The sequence below is a fragment of the Cariama cristata genome, unplaced genomic scaffold (assembly GCF_000690535.1).
Source record: "Cariama cristata isolate BGI_N322 unplaced genomic scaffold, ASM69053v1 scaffold8756, whole genome shotgun sequence".
NCBI lineage: Eukaryota > Metazoa > Chordata > Aves > Cariamiformes > Cariamidae > Cariama > Cariama cristata.
Window position 1 is genome coordinate 12,270 of NW_009620364.1, and position 18,569 is coordinate 30,838.

Here is an 18,569-nt window from a genome sequence, read left to right on the forward strand (position 1 = left end):
TCTGGCAGCTGCCTCAGAAATGAGATGAATGCATCTTTCTAGAGACTGGCAAGGGGTTGGGTCAGGCAGCGTACACTATGTTGGCTTCTCCTTGCTTGGTAGTTTAGAACAGTTTAAAGGTTAGACAGAAGTAGCTTTCCATATTAACTGCTAATCAGTGAAAGGATGAGGATCCATGCTTCCACTACAGAAATCCTGGGCTGAAGTAAAACAATAAATGTGTGCATGGTAATCAACATAGCATTTAGATTCTGCAGATCTTGTATTGGATCTATGTTTCATGGCTAGTTTTCATGTGAGCTGCTTGTACCTTGTACTCTTGTGCTAGCTATCTGGTCCTCTCTGGATGCTTGCCACAAGCTCTAGCAGATGAAGCTGGATGCTACTAAAAAGCATGGGGAAAGGGCAGAAAGCAGTCCTTCCCTACCCAAAACCTCAGGATGGCAGAACAAGGTGACCCTCGGCAAAGCTAATGAGTCTGCACAGTACAGATGCTTAGAGGGACTTGTCTCGGAGGTCCTGGGGCAGGGGGCAGATAACAGCAAGGTGCTCAATATTCTTCTTGGTTAGATGGTGCCGGTGGCATTGCAGAACATGAATCTTCTGTTTGGTTTGTTGCCAGTGGAAGCCCATTGTATACCACAGCATGGCTGCTCTTCCTAATGTTTTCAGCGCTGTAAAAGCTACTATCTCTTGCCCTAATGTGTGAAGTGCTAGTAAATCCACTTAAAACAGAGCACGGTTGACCTACCCTTGATACGCTTAGGTGACAAACTTCAGTGGCTCTGTTAGTGTTACAGGACTGGACTTGAGCATGTCTAAAAACTTGTGTTGTATAGCAAATTCATGATGATCCTGACCTGACGCTCTGCGAAGAACAGACCGTACCTAGGCAGACAAGAAATGCCAATGCTATTTTCCGTTCTCTGCTAGCTGGATTGCAAGCCATTTATGCCCAAACGTTCTGGAGATGTTCTGCCATGGTGTGACTCTGCTCCTTCTTTGCTGAGGGAGATCCCTGGGAAACTGTTTTCCCTCTGGAGACTTGGAGGGGAAGAGGGAATTGGAAGCTGAAGGGGGAATATTGTGGGCTTGAGCAAGCCAAGGAGCTTGATTACACTGGCATAGCAAGTTTGGATTTGTCTGGGCTCTTCACCTCAACTGGCTGTTGCAGCAATTGGAGAAGAGAAATTGCATCTTCCGGCTATGTTGGATTTGGAAAGGGTTTTTCCACAGCTTTTGTTATGTTTTAAGGGTTGTTGTTGTTCCCGGATCAAACTTGAATAGAAAACATGAGGCTGCTGCCAGCTTTCTGTCACAGACACCTTTTATCTTGCATTCATCTCTTCCAAGCAGATGCTGCTTTCATTTCTTCTACTTTTTTGCTACAAGACTAAAATTAACAGCCCTTTGATGCAGGGGAAGAAATTGTATTTCAAAGCAAAGTACCTAGTTAACTTCAATAATAAATCTGTTGTTTTTTATCTTGAAGGTAATTCTGTGTTCCTTTGAAACAAATCTGAGGGTTGGAAGCTCCTGAACCCTGTGTGCTCTAAGTTAACATGGAGATCCCTCCTTGCCTGGGAACATGAGTGACTGTTCTTTTTGGGTGGGAGGTATAGATGAAGCTGAGCTTCTCAAGGTGAGGCTGTACATGGGGAAGAGGGTGGCAGACATTGATGTTGATGCACAGTGTTCCCGCAGATTGTTTTCCTTCCAGCTGATTATGAGCTGCAGTGCATGGTTAATGCTGTCACAGGAGTGCCAACCACATAGCTCACGGTGGAGCACAGCAGGGGGAAGGAGCTGAGGAGAACACAAGTCTTCAGACGCTTCATTTGTGGTAGTGAAGCAATCTGTGACCTCTAGCCAGACAGTGTTTTTTCCCAGTCCACGCTGCCCTCCCTAGCCTTCCTGCCTTCAAAGACTTGTACGGAGCATGAGGTCTGTATGAACAGCCAGCTTCTGGCTTTCATCTTTTCCACTTGAAAAGATGATCTCTGTTCCTGTAAGGTGCAGTACTTCCTAATGCGTGATGTGGCTAAGCTGTGTGCATTGGTAGGATTGTTTCCAAGGGGGATGCTGAAGCATGCCTCTCCTCATAGGGAGGGTCACTGGTGGATAAGGCTGAGCCACAGCATTGCTCATGTAGCAGGTGACTTTGGGGAATGAAGAATTCCCAAACTTAGGTCATAGCTGGCTTGGCTAGTGGTCAGGACATGGAAGAAAAGATGTTACTGTCACTTTAGCGTGTTACAAGAACCATCTGCTGCAGCAGAGGCGCATCTGATGCACAGGCTATAGGTCCAAGATCTCATTTGAGTGTAAGGGCTAGGGGAAATACCTCCTAGAATGTGGCAGAAGCCAGATGCTTTTGGACATGAGTTGCAAAAGGCATTTTTTTGGAAAGCGGCAGTGTTTTTTTTTTCATGTCTACCCAGTCCTAATGAAACTACTAGACTTACTGAGGGAGACCACAGACTTTTTTGCATATAGGCAGGTGCTGGAGGCATTGAAGAATCTGACAGGTTAGGAAGCCTCAACTTGATTTAAAGAGCCTGTCATGATTGTGTGATGAGCTCCTGCTTTGGATGCGTGTGCAGGGGTGTTGACTTCTGAAAACATCCTTTTGCTCAGTGAACAGAATGGTTTCCTAAACAGTATGAAAAAAATAACATCCTCACTGACTCAACCGTCTCCTCTTCTGAGGTTTTTGTCTTCAGTGGTGACACCCTCAGTCTCCACAGACTTAGGACAGGAAAGACCTGAATCTATAGTTTAAGCTGTGAAAGATCTTCTGGGTCTTTATATACTAGGATGAAACTTCAGTCCTCTTTTTTCAACATTTAACAAGCCCAGGATTAAGAGATCTGGGTAAACATTGTAAAGGAATGCTGAGTTTTTCCATGTGGTTAGGTAAAACAAAATGACCTGTGAACTATATCTGTGTTTATATTGCTTAGAGTAATTCACTGTCCAGTAAGAAGGCACTAGCAGCCAGTACAAGAGGCTGAACTACATTCACTTGTTTAGGATTTTTTGGACCTGAGGATTAACTAGTACAAGAGGCTGAACTACACTCGTTTAGGATTTTTTGGACCTGAGGATTAACACTGAATTCAACCTGAAACTGGCATGACTCGAACGGGGAGGAAGATGCATACCCCTAAGTATGAGGAGAAGTTTTGTCACCATGAGGCTTGTCAAGTGTTGGAACAGCTTGTCCAGAGGGAGGAAGATGCATACCCCTAAGTATAAGGAGAAGTTTTGTCACCATGAAGCTTGTCAAGTGTTGGAACAGCTTGTCCAGAGGTTGTACAGTCTCTGGTTTTGAAGGGCTTACAAGAGTAAACTGGACAAAGCTCTGAGTAACCTAGTCTGACCCTGCTTTGAGGAGGAGATTGGACTAGAGGTATCCTGAGGTCCTTTCCAGCCTGAGTTAGTCTATGATTCCATCAAATGAGCTTGTATAGGCATCTTGCTGTGATATTATCAGAAGAGTTAAATTCTGGAAGTGGGTAGGCTACTTTATTAGTTGATAGACAACAAGACTTCTCTCCTGCATAGCCAGGCTAGAATCTGGGGTTTTTGGTTGGTTGTTTCTCAGCTTGTCTAAGAAATTCTCATAACCAATTTCTGTCCTACGAATTGCCCTGAAACAGAGGAGATAAATTGCTTGCTTCAAGTCTCAAGACCACTACTAAAACTTCTTTAAACATTTGTCTAAAAAGGCTTTTTTCCAGTCTGTCTTAGTGTCAAAGGTAAGCTACAAACCAAAATTTGACTCTGATTTAACTTCACAACTACCCCCTATCCTGCAGTATTGCTGAATACCTAGTAGTGGCAAATCCTTTTACTTTGACAATAGTATTGTTCCCTTTAGAGCAGGCTGATCTTGGAAGGACACCAGTGTTTCTAGGCTCTCAAAGCAGCCACATAAGCTTGCTTTATCTTCTTCCTCTGAGCCCATCTGTCCATATGTCAGGAGGTCATCACATAGGGGTTTATTTTGTCATAGCAGCTGGCAGTACTTGGTACAATGCTCTGTCTCTGAATCCTTCAAAGATTTGTTGCAGTGCTGTGGGCTGGACAATGGAGCTACCCCTTGACAGTTGTTTGTTCCTTCTGGGATACTGGAAGAATGTGGCAGGAGAGATATAACTGAGGGATTCTTTCTTGGGGAGCAGGGAAGGAGTAAGTTTTAAGCAAGCAGGCAGTAGGCTGACCAAGCAGCTTCCCTCCTCTTTCTGGATTTATAGGAGGGAGCAGCATCCCAAATTGTGTCCTTAAAAGGTGTTTGGGATATGGGGGAATGATTAACAAGGCAAACTATCTTTCTGCTCAGTATTGTAAGAAAAAGTTTGTATTCCTTAAATCCACAGGATGACCGATCTAACTTGGAAGGTATAACTAAGATCAGTCAAATGTAGCTTTTGAAGATGTTTTTCTTCCCAAGCAGTCCTGCCCAAGGCCCTAGCAGCCATGCTGTCTACCTTCCGGGCTTGTTACGTGGTGTTCAGTAGGACAAGATATAAAACAACAGTTACTGAACTGCAGTGCTTTTTAGGCTTGGCACTTAGTTTGACTGTGTGATGTCAGCCCCTCTAAAGAGAGGGACATGACTATCGTGATAGGTCCAAGGAGCACAATTAACTTCATCTCTTGATCTGGTGGTGAAAGGCTGGAGGCAAACCTCCTGTACAGGCTGAGGCAGGCTGCTGGTGACAAGGTACTGTCAGCAGCAGTTTTTGAGCTGGTGGAAGGAGAGAGCTTGGGGAGAAGTTCTGCTTGTTACACTGCATCCTTCTCTGCCTTTTTTGCTACTTAAAGGTCTGCATAGATTGGGTTATGCTATAGCAGTGGTTGTGTCTAGGAAGACACAGTAGCTATGCAGAGGTCTTTAGCTGTATTAAGCTCCAGGGTTATAGAATGAATTTTCTTATGTCTCATGATTTGATTGTCATAGTATTTGATCAGGTGGAAAAGACTCAATCAGGAAACTCATTAGCTCTTGGCTTATTTCCTCCCTGAAAAATAGCAGCAAGCATGCATAGTTGGATGGGAGTCTTTCTACATCCATCCTCCTGACTGTGGTGGGACTGCTGTGACAGTAGAGGTCAACACTGACTGTGAAAGGGACGAGCTTGGAAGTGGAGCATGGTTGTTGAATGTGAAGAAAAGGATGCCAACTGAGTTACTGAGGATGCAAATGTAAATAAGTTGTAAAACTGGAGGAGAAAGAAAAGCTAACTTTTGCTTCCTCAAATGTCAAGGACAAAGCAGCTTTTTGTGGGAAGGGACTGAATACTGTCCTGCTGGGTATCAAGTGTGCTGGGCCTTAGAATTTCCTCCTCGGTAGCAGGCAGTTTGTGGGGCATCCTCTGTGGTCCCGTTGTTCACTTTCACCTCTTGCTCCAGTTCTCTCCCTGCGATGCAACCATGAGAACTGTGCAATGCTTTCATTGACTGTCTACTTATACAAAAAGTGTTTTCTCCTACCCTACGCGGTCGGTTGTAGTGGTATAGCTGCCGATCTAAATGGGGAAAATGCAGATGCAAGGAAGTGATGTGCTGAAGCTTCCCAAGCTGAGTGGCAATGAAGCAGGGATGGAACATAACTTCAGTTCTGCACCGTAAGGCCCTGATTTTGCTGTGACTGAATGTGCGGCTCTGCCCTCTTTTGCGGAGAACAGTATTCTGTTTGTGGTGCTTTAAGAATCTAATGCTCTGCTTGGAGGGAGCAGAAAGACACTGTTGCAATGGACCAAGAATTGCTTGTTTCTAGTACGTGGCCCAGATTTCAACTATGCTTTTTCCGTAGTGCTGACAAGCGGTACCAGACACTTGCACAACTTCCCTTCTGGCATAGATGTATTTGATGTAGATACATATACTGTAGCTTCAGACACAATAAACCCATTTGAGGGCAACAGGCTGAGTAATCTAGTGCTTGGCAGCTGCTCTGTTGTGGGGATTTTTGCTTTACTGTTAGCAGTGCTTGTGACATCTTTAAGTGAAAAGAGGAAGGAGGTGGCAGTAACTGGGCAACCTTAATATTAAAATAACTCAAACTGCAAATGGTTTTCCTGAGAGAAGGAATCCTGCTGGATTCTACATCTCTCCTGACAGAGTATACGGTATTCCTTTTAGGAGCTGGGATTGAAATCCTCAGTGTTCTGTGTACCTTACATTTTCAAGCCATCCATTTGAGAAAATGCTGCTTTTCAGGTCTATGATACCCAAATCTATGGGACTCTAACACAGTACGGGCTCAAGTTCTGTTCTCATGCAGGTATTAGCACTTGGTGTGTACTAGGTGACTTCATTCAACTCTGGATGGGCTCTCTGTGCTTGTGGAGGTGTTGGTGGTGTGCATTGCCTTGTTCTGCCCACTGTAAGCAGCACAGTAGCTATCCTGGAGAAAACCAGGACTTCTAAACTAGTGCTTCCAGCAACTGGGATACTATAATTTTACTCTTAAGCCTATGACAAGCCCAGCCCCATTCCTTCAAACACACAGAAGGGCTTTCTAAAAACTTGCTTCTAGGCAAAGGATAGCTAAAACTGGGGCTGACCTCTCATGAACTGGGAGAGGACAGCACAAGATGCAGCTGTACAAGTGTCTTTGCTCTGCCCTGCTGTCACCTAGGAAGGAGACAGAAGGGAAGTTCTGGTAGGTGACTGCGGAGAACTTTAACATGGATTTCTTTCAATGCAGCTGCTGCTAGCATTAAACCGCAGTGATGCACGGTTAACTGTTTGAAGGGGAAAGCAGCGCTTTGTTACCAGAACCTTTGTCCTGATGGCTTGTTTTGTTGGCCAATCTTGCAGTCAGAGCAAAAAAGCACTTTTCATACAGGAATGGAAACTCTGGACAGAGGTAGAAACATCAAGCTTCATTCTTTCCGTCCACTGCTCACCTGCCCATCTACTGATTATCAGACAAAACTAATGAATCAAGATACTTAAATGGACATGAGGGATGGACAGTGGGCTGTGTAGGCTACAGATTAGTAACTGGGGAAATAACTAAAAGCAGGGAGTTCTTGTGCAAGAGGGTGGCTTATTATGGATTATGTGGGCTTCTTTAATGCAAATAGCTCTGAACATAAACATCTACTATTTAAAATTTATGGTGACTTAATTGCGGAGGAAATGCCTTTCTAAATGCAGCCTGTCTTAGGATGTTACGACTCCAGCGCTGGAGGGAAGGAGGGAGAAACATTAGGCAGGCATGGCAACTTGGTCAGATGCTGACTTTATTTTTCAAACATGAATGCTGAACAGTTTACTGCTCCATCTGTTGAATGGCTTCTGGAGGGTGGTGGCTGTCAAAATAATTGCTGCTTGCTTCTGTTCCTCTTGTGAGCTGGGGCAAATGTCTGTAGCACAGGGCAGTGAAACAGCTTGTGGAACAATACCATCCTGGACTGGTTCCCCCAATTCAATCTTCAGTGGTACAGTAGTGTGAGGGAGTGGGACGGGAAAGGGTGGAGGAAGAGAAAACAGTAACTAATAGACTGTTGGACTGTGTGGTTTTCATTGCAGTGGAACAAGGCCTGACCTGATGATCATCCTCTGGTCCAGCCAGTAACTACAGTGAAAGGGTAGACTGTCCTGCTTCCCCTGCTTCTCCCTACTTCCAGATCAATTTTCAAATAAGCTTCTGAGTAGCTGACCAACTTAGTCAATGTTTGAAATACTTTTGAGTGGGGAGCTGAAGCGGACCAGTGTTGCAGTTTAACTTTGTCAGGGCAGGTACCTCTTCAGTCCTTTGTCATTCCTGTTCATTTTCTTGACGCTACTTGGACCATCCTTTGTTGATAACTTTGCAATTTAGGTTTTAAGGCATGGTTCGAAGGTAGACTTTGTAAATGCTTGCTCTTCTTTTGACTTTTGTGAGGATGGACGAAGTAGAGCCCTGGAAGACCCTGGGACTTCTTCCTGAGTAGCCATCTAACCTACACGTCCTGAAGATAAGCTCATTTGAGACACTTCATGCTGACTGCATTAGCACTTGGCTGTCTTGGCATTGCTAACTCCTTGTACAGATAAAATGATAGCCTGAAAGAGTTTTTATTTAAGGGCAATACTGTATGGTATCTGAACAGAAGCCTCAGTATAATCTTTGGTTTTAGAAGACGCTTTAAAAACTGGGCTGTTCTTTAATTTTAAGAATGTGTGGCAGTAGAAAAGTAGCATGGAGTTGGCTGCTAAGGGACAGGGAAGTTGTAAGACAAGTACTGTTAGACAGTACTTGGTAGTTCAGTCCTGCAAACTAGTCTTTCAAGTGCAGCTTGTTTATGAAACTGGGATTTTTTTTTTTACTAGCAATGTGCCAAGCATGGATTTCAGCCTCACAGGGATGTGAGGCTGCTTCTGGAAGCAGTGCTTGTCTACGTGCAAAGTCTCAATAACATAAGGAAAAATCAATTGAAGGTGGTTGGACAAGTACAAAGGTGTAAGAAAAGTGAACCTCTGGACAAGGTGAAAAAAGATTGCATGTGACCCTTCTTCGTGCTATGTATGTGACTTGTTTCCCGTAGTACTTAGTCCACAAGCAGATGATAGAGCCATCTGTTGAGTGCCTATAAAGAAATCAGAACTGTGAAAAGACTGCGCCTTTTGCAGGTGATTTTTGCAGTTGGTCTATCTATGCTAGCCTGGCTTTTTCTCCTTGGAATAAGCTCTCCCGAGACACTAGTGCCTTCTTAAGGCAAAGACTGCGCTGAAGCAACCTGGGAGCAGCGTTCCATAGTTGTATCAGTCAGTCTTCATTTCAATACAAGCAAACTCCATCTGCAGGCAATGGATTCTTGACACAAGCAATGAGGAAAAGCATCACTTGTCTGGATCTAGCCTGGAAACAGTACCAGGAGCTAAAAAAATATGACTTTGCCTAATGTGACCAGTGAGATGAGAACCTGGTGTGTGGCAAGTATGTCGTACCTGGGCTGGAAGACATTTGATCTGGTGCTGCTGTGTTCTCTAAATGGGTATCCGCATGCTGAAGCACGCAGAGGACTTGCTATGCTGGTGGAACATGTTGTAGCTGGAGAGCTATAGCCTCCCATAAGCTGCTCAAACCAGTGCATCACCTGTAGACAGCTTGTACTCCAGAATGGCTGTGCTGATCACAGTGTGCAAAGCAGTTTGAGTGGGAATGGGGCTGTACGTAAGGGCATAGTAATTGCAACAACTTCGTTTTTCTCCAGGTTCTCCCTCTGCAGTGGCTGCATTGCTTTGTGCTCCTGCTGTCACATCTCCCTATACTTTCTCACAGGGAGAAGGGAACTGTGTGGATCTTCCTGCTCCTATAACACCATGTACAGGTGCTGTTTTGGCTCAGACCTAATTGCTGAACCACAGCCATTTTGCCGTTTCCTCCAAAAGAATCTGTCTGGAGTGCAGATCTATGGCTCAAAGCTGAACCTGACATGTCTGATCTTCATCAGCAGTATGTCCCCACTATAGCCTCTCCACAACTTCTGCATTAAAAACAAGTGATGTCTGCAATTCATTTGTATGTATTGCTAACTTGAGAGCCACAGGCAAATGGTTAGGCTGCTAGCTGTGCTGACTGTCACCTGGGCATGTGACGGATCTGTTTTGTGGGACCAAGCGTGATTTAGATGCTGAGTTCTACCCAGAAGCCAGGTTCATCAAGCCGGTCGTCTAGGTTTGTAACGGCTGCCTGTAGATACTTACTAGAATACAGAATTTAAAGTTGTTTCTGGAAAATAGCACTTCACCAGTTGGGTACAAACAAATAATTGGAGACTAGCAGGAAGTCAGAGAGGAGCAAAGGGGAGAGGTGTGAGGAAGGTCAATGCTGCAGCTGCAGATGTGGGACATGGGAAGGGACTCGGGCTTCATTTCTCAGTGTTTAGCAAAGATGCAGAGCTGTCAGTTGAATGTGGGATGGTAAACTCAGGGCTCCATCCTGCCTTATGGGGGAAGAGCTTTAGTTACTGGCTTTCTGGCCTGTTCAGTCAGCTCCTGCTCATTGTGCATACTTTACCATGGCTTCTCTCAGGCCCCATGGTCAACTCAGCAACCTTTCTTATGCCATCTAATGCTGCTTACTCTGCAGTAAGTGTGCCTGTGTGGCAGTGTTCTGCAACGTTAGGGATATGTGTTTGGAGTAAATCTCTGTTGTACAACTAGCATGCTGGGAAGCCAGAGCACATTGCTTAACTCCTTTTAACATCTGTATGCTACACTACCAATACATGAACTATTTCTAGCCAGAGTCTCGTTGTCCTGACTCGAACACAGTTTTTGCTCTGTAAGGGCCACAGATCATGAGTAAGGGTGGAAAGGAAATGGACACATCAGACGACGAGATAAGGAGAAACTGTGCTGTTGGTAATGCAGAGTTCTGAAGCCAGCAGTAGTAATTGTTTAACCTACATAGCTTTCTAATGCTGCTGTCTTCAGAATACCGAGGACAAAGCATCCTCAAGGTAGTTTTGGAAAAGGTACAAAAGCATTGCTTTAGAGTACTGATCTAAGTAGACTGACCATGGGAAGATGGACTAACAGTGCCTCGTGCCAAGAACTTAATGGCTTGCAGTGGCTGAGACTTCTAAAAAGCTGATCCCAGCTTCTTTATGGATGCAGATTGCTAGCATTCAGGCTGGCTTCCTCTGCTTCTCGAGGGAGGCAAGGAAGCAGCAGTCCTGACAAGATACTTTACTACCATTTATCCTTCAAGGAAGGAAAGTCTCCAGCCCAACATCTTGTTATGAAACAAGGCTTTCTGCAATACACCACAAAGTATGCTCAGGCATGTCAGATGGATGAGAGGTGGACAGGCATTATGTCAGTGTGGCATGGTGATATTAGTGCTGTGCCTTGAGAGTATGTTAGTCATAAATGGGAGAGGCTGTGGAAGAATACATGTCCTACTGTAATTCTGAAGGCTTATTAGGGGAAGAGAGTCTGTCAGTTTAAGTACAGAGTTTGAGTGAAAAGAAGAACTTAACTCCAAGTATGTGACCAGTTTAAGACTTGATGCCCACCAAAGATGGCATTGCCAGAGCAGGTGAATGGCTGATATCTACCTCTGAGGTGCTCTTTTAAAGAGCTTTGGGGAAACATTGTGCCTGGTCTTCAACATGCAGTTGGCATTCATAAGGTACCTGGGAGTTACCTTAGACTCTTCACAGCTCTGTGTAATGACCTTTCTGAAACATCCGCTAAACAAATTCTGTGAGGAAAAATCAGTCTGAGTTCACTTTTTTCATTTAAAGAAATATCTTAATATCTCTGACCAAAATTGCCATTTGTAACTAGCCTTTAATAGGACAGACAATCTCTGACAGGAGCTTGTAGAACTCCTTTTGTCAGAGTTGCTTCCATCACTACAAATACTTTGTGAAGTAACCTCTCTGCTGTTGCTTACTAGTATTTCTGCTAGATTATTCAGCACTGAGTTAACAGGAACTGCCTGGGTAGGTGGACAGTGGAAACTTGCTTAATTTGGTTTCTAGTAAGAAGCTTAGTTGAGGATGGGTGGTGGTTGTTACTTCAGGTTTTAGTTTACTGAGACGTGCTGCTCTGAGTAACTTCAGAGCTTTGCTTTGGAGAACCAGACACTCCATACATGGTGTAAGAGGGCATGCTGCCTTCATCACGCTGCCTTTCAACATTGCAAAAATAGCTAGAAAACTTCTGCAGAAACTGTCTGAATCACCCCAAGAGGAGGAATGTTGGAGTGCTGTGTTCACACAGACAAGCTGATTCGTAGTGGTTACAAGTCCTAGCAGCGTTGTATGATGATATGCTCTTGGTTTCCTTGGACAGAAGCCTCTTCTCATATATCTCAGGGTGGGCATGCTTATGCTAGCTGCCACATATACAGAAGAGCCGCGCTCTTGGTGTCTGCTTAGATGAATGAGGCTGTTTGATTAGCAAGGTGGCTTGTTAACTTTGTAGTCTAGGTAAATCCAGCATTGCCAAACGCTAAGTGTCTTGCTCTCCCCATCCTTGGCGTATCTTGAGCACAGTTACTTGTCAGGGGCCTCTTACTCTACTGGAGGATTTTCCTTTTTGCTGTTTGCTGAGACACGTGCCATCTTTCTTAATTCCTCCTTGCCCAAGCTCTTGCGATCTCTTGTGAGTGCAGTTTCACTTTCTGTGGAGGCCATGCAGCCCTGCCAACAGCTAAACCTGCTGAGCCAAACTGTTTCAGCTCTTCAGTAGGTGGGGCTGAGGAAGTTGCCCCTGTGGCAACCTTCTCTAGAGCAAGATAGCAGCAAGGCCGACACTGCTGCCAAAACCAACGCTATGCAATGGGGGTTGCCTGCCCAGCCGTGATCTAAGCAAAATTGCAACACTCCGAAACTAGCTCTAACCATGTTGTTAGTGCAGTTGTTCCTGTCATCTAGTCTGTAGCTGCTTGGTCTCTGCTAATACAGCACTGCAAAACTTCTTCAACAGCATAGGTGAGCTTGCTTTTCTTTCGCCAAGGTTTGATCGATGTTTAGTGGGGTGGGAAGGGTGCTGAAGCCAGGATGATGGTGAAGGGATTGCATCAGTGCTGGATGGGGTGTCACAGCCTCCCAGCTACCAGCTTCTACAGTAGGCAGAAATACGCAGTTGAATTAACATGGTATGTTTTTGATACTGAGAATTAACACCAGGGAAAATTGAGTGTCCTGAGTCTTTGGGGCTAAAGCTTGAATGCTATTTGAGGCATGCAAGTTCTTTCTCTCCACCTCAGGATGTTTTGCAGCATTGCTGATCCATCTTGGCTTTTAGCTTGGTTTTACAGGTCTACGTGATCAAGGGATCTGGTTCTTGGGAGGAAGGGGAAAGGTGCTGAAGCAACTTCTAGAGATGATGTTAAAGAAGGGCTAGCACTGTGAAGGGTCTTTGTGCGGAGTTTCTGCCATACTAGTTGTGCGCATATCTGGAGGATGTGGAAGGTGACCCCGGGTAAGCTGCTGCCAGCAGGTTAGTCGACAAACTAGGAGCAGTGTAGCTGCTTTGTCCGTTGGCTTGTGGGATGAACACTCAGCCCAAGAAAATGGACCAAGTTTTTACTTCATGTTTTTCTAGTAAAATCATGGAAACCTGAACAAAACCACAGTGGGTTTTTTTAGTCTCATTTATTAGTACTGTCTGAGATCCTTTAGTTCAGCTCTCCAAAGCTGTAAGTAAATGACTATGTGCAGAATATGTATTTTTTTCTTTCCTTCTGCTGAGGTGTGTTCCAGGCTGGAGATCTTTAGGGTAGGGCTCCAATTCATTGTCTGTAGAGCACCCAGAGTATGCTAGGTGTGTAAAGGTCTGGCCTTTTATCTGTAGAAGTACACTCAATAAATATTATGAGGGGGAAAACAGAGCCACAGTAAACTGACTTGAAGAAATAGACTTAAAGTAAAACTGGATTAGGAATCAAGGAATTTCAGAACCTTCATATATTCTTGTAACTGATGTTCCAAACAGGTGTCCTAGAGGTGTTAAGCTGCAGAGCAGGGGAGGACCTTGGAGGATCCATGGGTTTTCTGAACTAAAGTTACCAAACTTTTTGTAACTGTCTGAAGTGTTTCTGGTCCTCCTTTCTGGTAAACTTTGCAAGGAGAATGGTTTGCCAGTATCCAATGTTAAGAAAACATTTATTTTTTTTCCAGTGACTGAGTGCCTCAGGTGCTTAAACAACTGCAGGCGTCTTCCAGTAAGTTAGTGGTGTGATTTTTTTTTTTATTTTTTTTTTTACTTCCTCTTGTTTTGGAGAAGATGCTTCTAGAACTCTTTATGCTCTGGATTTTTCAGTTGTGAATGATGGATGCTATACTGAGCCTCTGGCAGCACTTTAGCAGCTCAGGAGGTGGGTTGGTTAATGGAACCAGCAGTGACGGTGACTCCTGAATGGCTAGTACTATTACTTTGCCTTGTGTGCGGATTTTGGGCCGGGACTTTGAGGGCTCTTGCTGCTGTGCAAGTTGCTTCCAAATGGGGCTGAAAATGTGCACAGTAGCCTGTTAAAATTCCTATGTCACTCTGAGATGTGGCTACCTGAAATAACATCCCACTGTGTGTTAAAACTTGCATGGGAACAGCCTTTTGGCTTCAGATAAAACAATGAAGGCATCTTGGGTGAGTATTCCTTGGCTTAAGTTCACTGTATTGATAGCTTGGATTGCATTTCTAGTGTGTGTTCAGATGAGGTGAATGGGTCTGAATCTCAGCATAGGTAGGAATGAGATGAACTGGGAGCAATAAGGAGCCTTGTTTTGAATGTGGGTGACTTCTTTTAATCTAGCTGTGTCAATTGTTTAAGGGGGCATTGTTTAGCCTCATGTTTGCAAGGTGTTCCTCTAGGTTTTGGGGGACACTAGGGAAGTAAGTGAAATCAAGATTTAGGTGTTTGAATCATACTGGGGGACAAAACACTGTGGATAGCTGAGACTGCTACCTGCATGACATCTGCCTAGCTGGGTTCTTGGCTGTGTTTTATGAGGTTGATTGCCAGCTGAAGGGAGTAAGTGTGGCCATAGGCACGGAGTATGGCACTGCTCTGCTGTACACAGCATTTTGGTGAACTAAATCAAGATGACTGCCTCGGCTGGAGAGGTCTGTGGTAGGCATGGTTCATGTCAATGCCTAAACAGAAGAAGGTGGACGCCAACTCTGCTCTGTGATATACATTCTTTTCTTTAGAGCTGCGTTCTCCCCATTCAGCAGCAGGGACTTCAAACACCTTCCATTGAAATGTCTTTGCTGTCTCCTGCCTTGATCTATTGGCAGCAAGCAGTTGTTTTGAAGCCTGGCGTATCTTTCTGGTATGGCAAATTGCCTACTTGCTCTGAACAGCTGAACTGAGGGGAGACCTAATGTTCACTGAAGATAGCAGTGAATACTTTTCTCTGAGATACTCTCTTATAATTTTGTTCCAAAGCTTTTAAGCCTGGAAGGTTAACAATAAAACTGAAAATAGCATGGGAGCAGAACAGAGCATTATGGGGATGAGCTTATGTTTATAAAGCAGAGCAGAACTGCAGCAAGCCTGAGCTGGTGATATGACAGATAAAAGCACTTTCAGTGCTTACATTTGTAATTAAACCTGTTACAGTTCAAAGGTTTTGAAGTAGCTAATTCCCTAGCATATCTTTTCATTTATGGCTGGCTGTGTCTCGTATCAAACTGCCTGGGGCATTAATCCGTTAATTTAAGAGGGTAAGCTCTTCTGTATCTGTCCTGCTGAGGGAGAGTGCCTGTATTGTCTTGTGCATGAAGAGCCTTTTCCTTTTGAAAAATGAGGGCATAGTTGTGCTTCGTGACTGTAGGGCAAGGCGCTGCTCTGCAGTTCTAGACCAGGCTAGTGCCAGGAAGAGCAGGGCCAGCTCTGAGCAGGAATCGTTGCCCTGCCCTAATAGGAGCTATGTTGCACTTAAATCTTGGCATGTGGTGCTCAGGATCTGACCTGCTCTCACTCTAATCAAGACCCCTTTGTTCCAGTCTTTTCTGGTTTATCCCTTTCTCTTCTTTATTCTGGCCATTGTCCTTCATCTAGTGTTACTGGTCTGCCCGGGAAGAGGCATATCTAAAGCAAGTGAGAGTAGTGCTTGTGTTCAGGAAAGGCGGCTTTCTCTTTGGAGCAGGCGGTGAGGTGGTATCCTATCTCACGTGCTTCAGAAATCCTTGTTGTCTTTCCCTGTGGTGATTCCCTTTTCTGGTTGCAGCAGCCTTGAGAGAAATACAATGAAGCTTATGTTGGCAAAGGCAAAAAAAAAAAAATGAACAAGGCATTGTTTTGCTAACGAAGAGCACAGAATTGTATTCCCTTACTTCTCTTGAGCATTTTGTACTTCAAAGCTGGTCTGCACCAATACTCCTGCAGCCTGGCAGTCTGCTTTGTTTTGGTTCTTGCTTCCTATGCAGTGTTCTCACATGTCCCGTACAGTGCTCAGGAAATCTCTGCCTCTCCTCCTTCTGCCAATGTTTTGTTCCTTTATCCTAATCAAAGTTCCAACAGCTGAATTTGCCTGTAGACTTCCAAGTATGCTTTAGCCAGTGCCTTGTTGACAGCTTTTGTCCATGTGCCATAGCCCTTGGGAATGCCAGGTAGTGCATCTGGTTCTTTCTGTAGGACACATGATTCAGTTCTGTCTCAGCAGCCTGATGGTTTTTATCCCAGCCTGAGCAAATGACTTGCACTGAAACTTTTAAAAAATTGTTGCTTCTGGTCAGCATCGATGTGCCTTTCCCAGAAAAGACACCTGTTAGAGTGACTTCACACATCCCTTCGTAACAGAGTTGGTGTCAATTTTGAGGTATAAAACTGAGAGCTCGAGTACACACAGGCTTGAGGGCTTAAAGATGGGACAGTGGGATGATTGGGAGGAACTGCTCTTAAACCCTTGAATAACTGCACGCAATACATGTGTGGAGTTGAAAAAGTAGATCAAGCAACTTACTAGGTGGGTTTGTAGGATTTGTTGCAATGTTGTGACAAAGTCTCTGGAAGACAGTTACAACAGTGTACTTGAACTGGTACACCAGCAGCTCAGCTCATGTCTGCATCAACTTGTTCTTGGGATCCCTTGGTTTGAGATACTGCTGTTCCTTGGGTGTACACAGCAAGGGAGCCTGTGTCCTTAGAGGCCGGGAGTGCCTCTCTCATGGGAATGCTTGGGACCAAGCACCTGAGCTGTGGGGCAGAACAACTAAATAATGTGTTGGGGAGGGTGATGGGCTGGCATCCAGTGACTGTGCCATCCCTTGACTGGTTTTGCTGTTACTTGCTTATTTTCAGCTGTTGACCAGCTGGCTTACGTAATTCAGGCTCTGTTTTGATCTTGTGGATGGTACTTATTTAACTTGCAGGATGTCTCGGTTACCTTACCAGCTGATAATGTGATTGAACCTTATTTAAATGGCGGTTGTTGGACGAACCAACTTCTGTCAGTGCTGTACATCTGAGGTCCCTGAATAGTGTGCAATGCCTAGTAATGTGCATTGGGATGTGACTTTTAAAGAACCTCAGGCATTTTCTTCTCCATACTTGGAAAAAAAGGAGGGAAGGAAAGGAAAAGTAGTCTTGCCTCTTTTTACTTAAGAACTACAAGATTTGAGCTCACTGTTCCAATGGCATACCCTGGACTAGTATTAAAAACCTGTAGGGAAGCTGGTGAATTGATCCCTAACCCAGAGGGTATGTGAGCCTTCCCTCTCATCTTCTAGCTGAAGCCTTGCTGCTTATGGCCAGTAACCTTATTTTTAAACCAGATCAGATTCACGGTCTATTTTCTATGCCAGATGAGGTCCTTGGTTGTGAGTAAGTGTTGTGACTGTAGCTGGCAAGAGCCCTGCATGATTGCCTCACTTCAGGAAATGTTAAAATAACACTTTTTTTTCTTAGAAAGCTAGTTTGCTCCCCTCCCACTTCTAATTCTCCTAATAGCTGCCCCTAGTTTGGCAGTGTCTTACAGAGGGTTGTTTGTGTTGCTGAGTGAGAGCAGAGACACTCTGGTGGATGCAGTGCTGGAGGAGAGGTACACCAAGTGAGCTAGTATCTCTAGCCAAGCTGGCTTAAACTTTTTAGAGGCTTCTCTGAAATTTGGAAGGAAAACCGCTCAACTGTGAGAAGAATCTTGTTCCTCCCCCTGTACTCAGCATCTGAAGCTGGGGATTTTTTTCCTCTTGCAGAAGAGAAACTGCCCCAACTGAAGCTGCTCATCCGAGACAAACCATACAGCAGGTTTATCTGTTGTCTTGACTACAGTAATTCAGTGGGTCCAACAGTACCAATAGCTCCTGGAATGGGTGTCCCCCAAGGCTGGACCCAGTAGGTTTTGTCTGCTGTTTTGGACTCGCAGTCAGGCCTCCAAGATACTTAGCAAAGCTTTAGTGGGGTTGAAGAGAATTATCTCAACTGTGTATCGATGGCTGCTACCTGCTTTGCCAGCTGATCTGTGGAGGGTTTGTAACTCTCCAGATGGAGAAGCTTTCATTTTTATTGCCTGGCTCCTACCTTGTTTGATCACTGCGATGTGAAGATGGCTTGTGTTCAGTGCTTTATTTCTCTTTTGGAACTGCTTGTGCCTGAGGGAAGAAAATTATTTATGGCTTGATAACAACAACAGGCAATACTTGTGTGTGTCTTTGCAGTATGTAACCTTTACTCTAGGGGATGCTTACATCCTAGAGGTTCCCCAAGAACTTTCATTTACAACTGTCAGCCAAAAAAGGAAGGCTGGAATTTAGCTGTCTTCATCTAATGTCTGTCAGATCTGGGAGCACTCAAAGGAAGCACTGGAGTACCAGCTAGGAGAACACAAAGTGCTAATCTAGTGTTCTAGACCCTGGAACACGGGAAAAATATTTTTTGGACCCTGGAAAAATATTGCAGCTACTAGGCCTGTTGGTAGTGCCTGTTCTACTTGCAAGTCTGTGATCTTCTTCTTGAGCTAGAACACAAGTATATCCCTCCTGAAATGCAGCCTGCTTTCCTTTTTCTATAGTGGAAGCTACACTTAGGAATGTTTTGCATTCTGAAGGCTTGTTCCAACCTCTCTAGAGCAGCAGAGGGAGAAGTTTATTCAGTAATGTCACTCTTT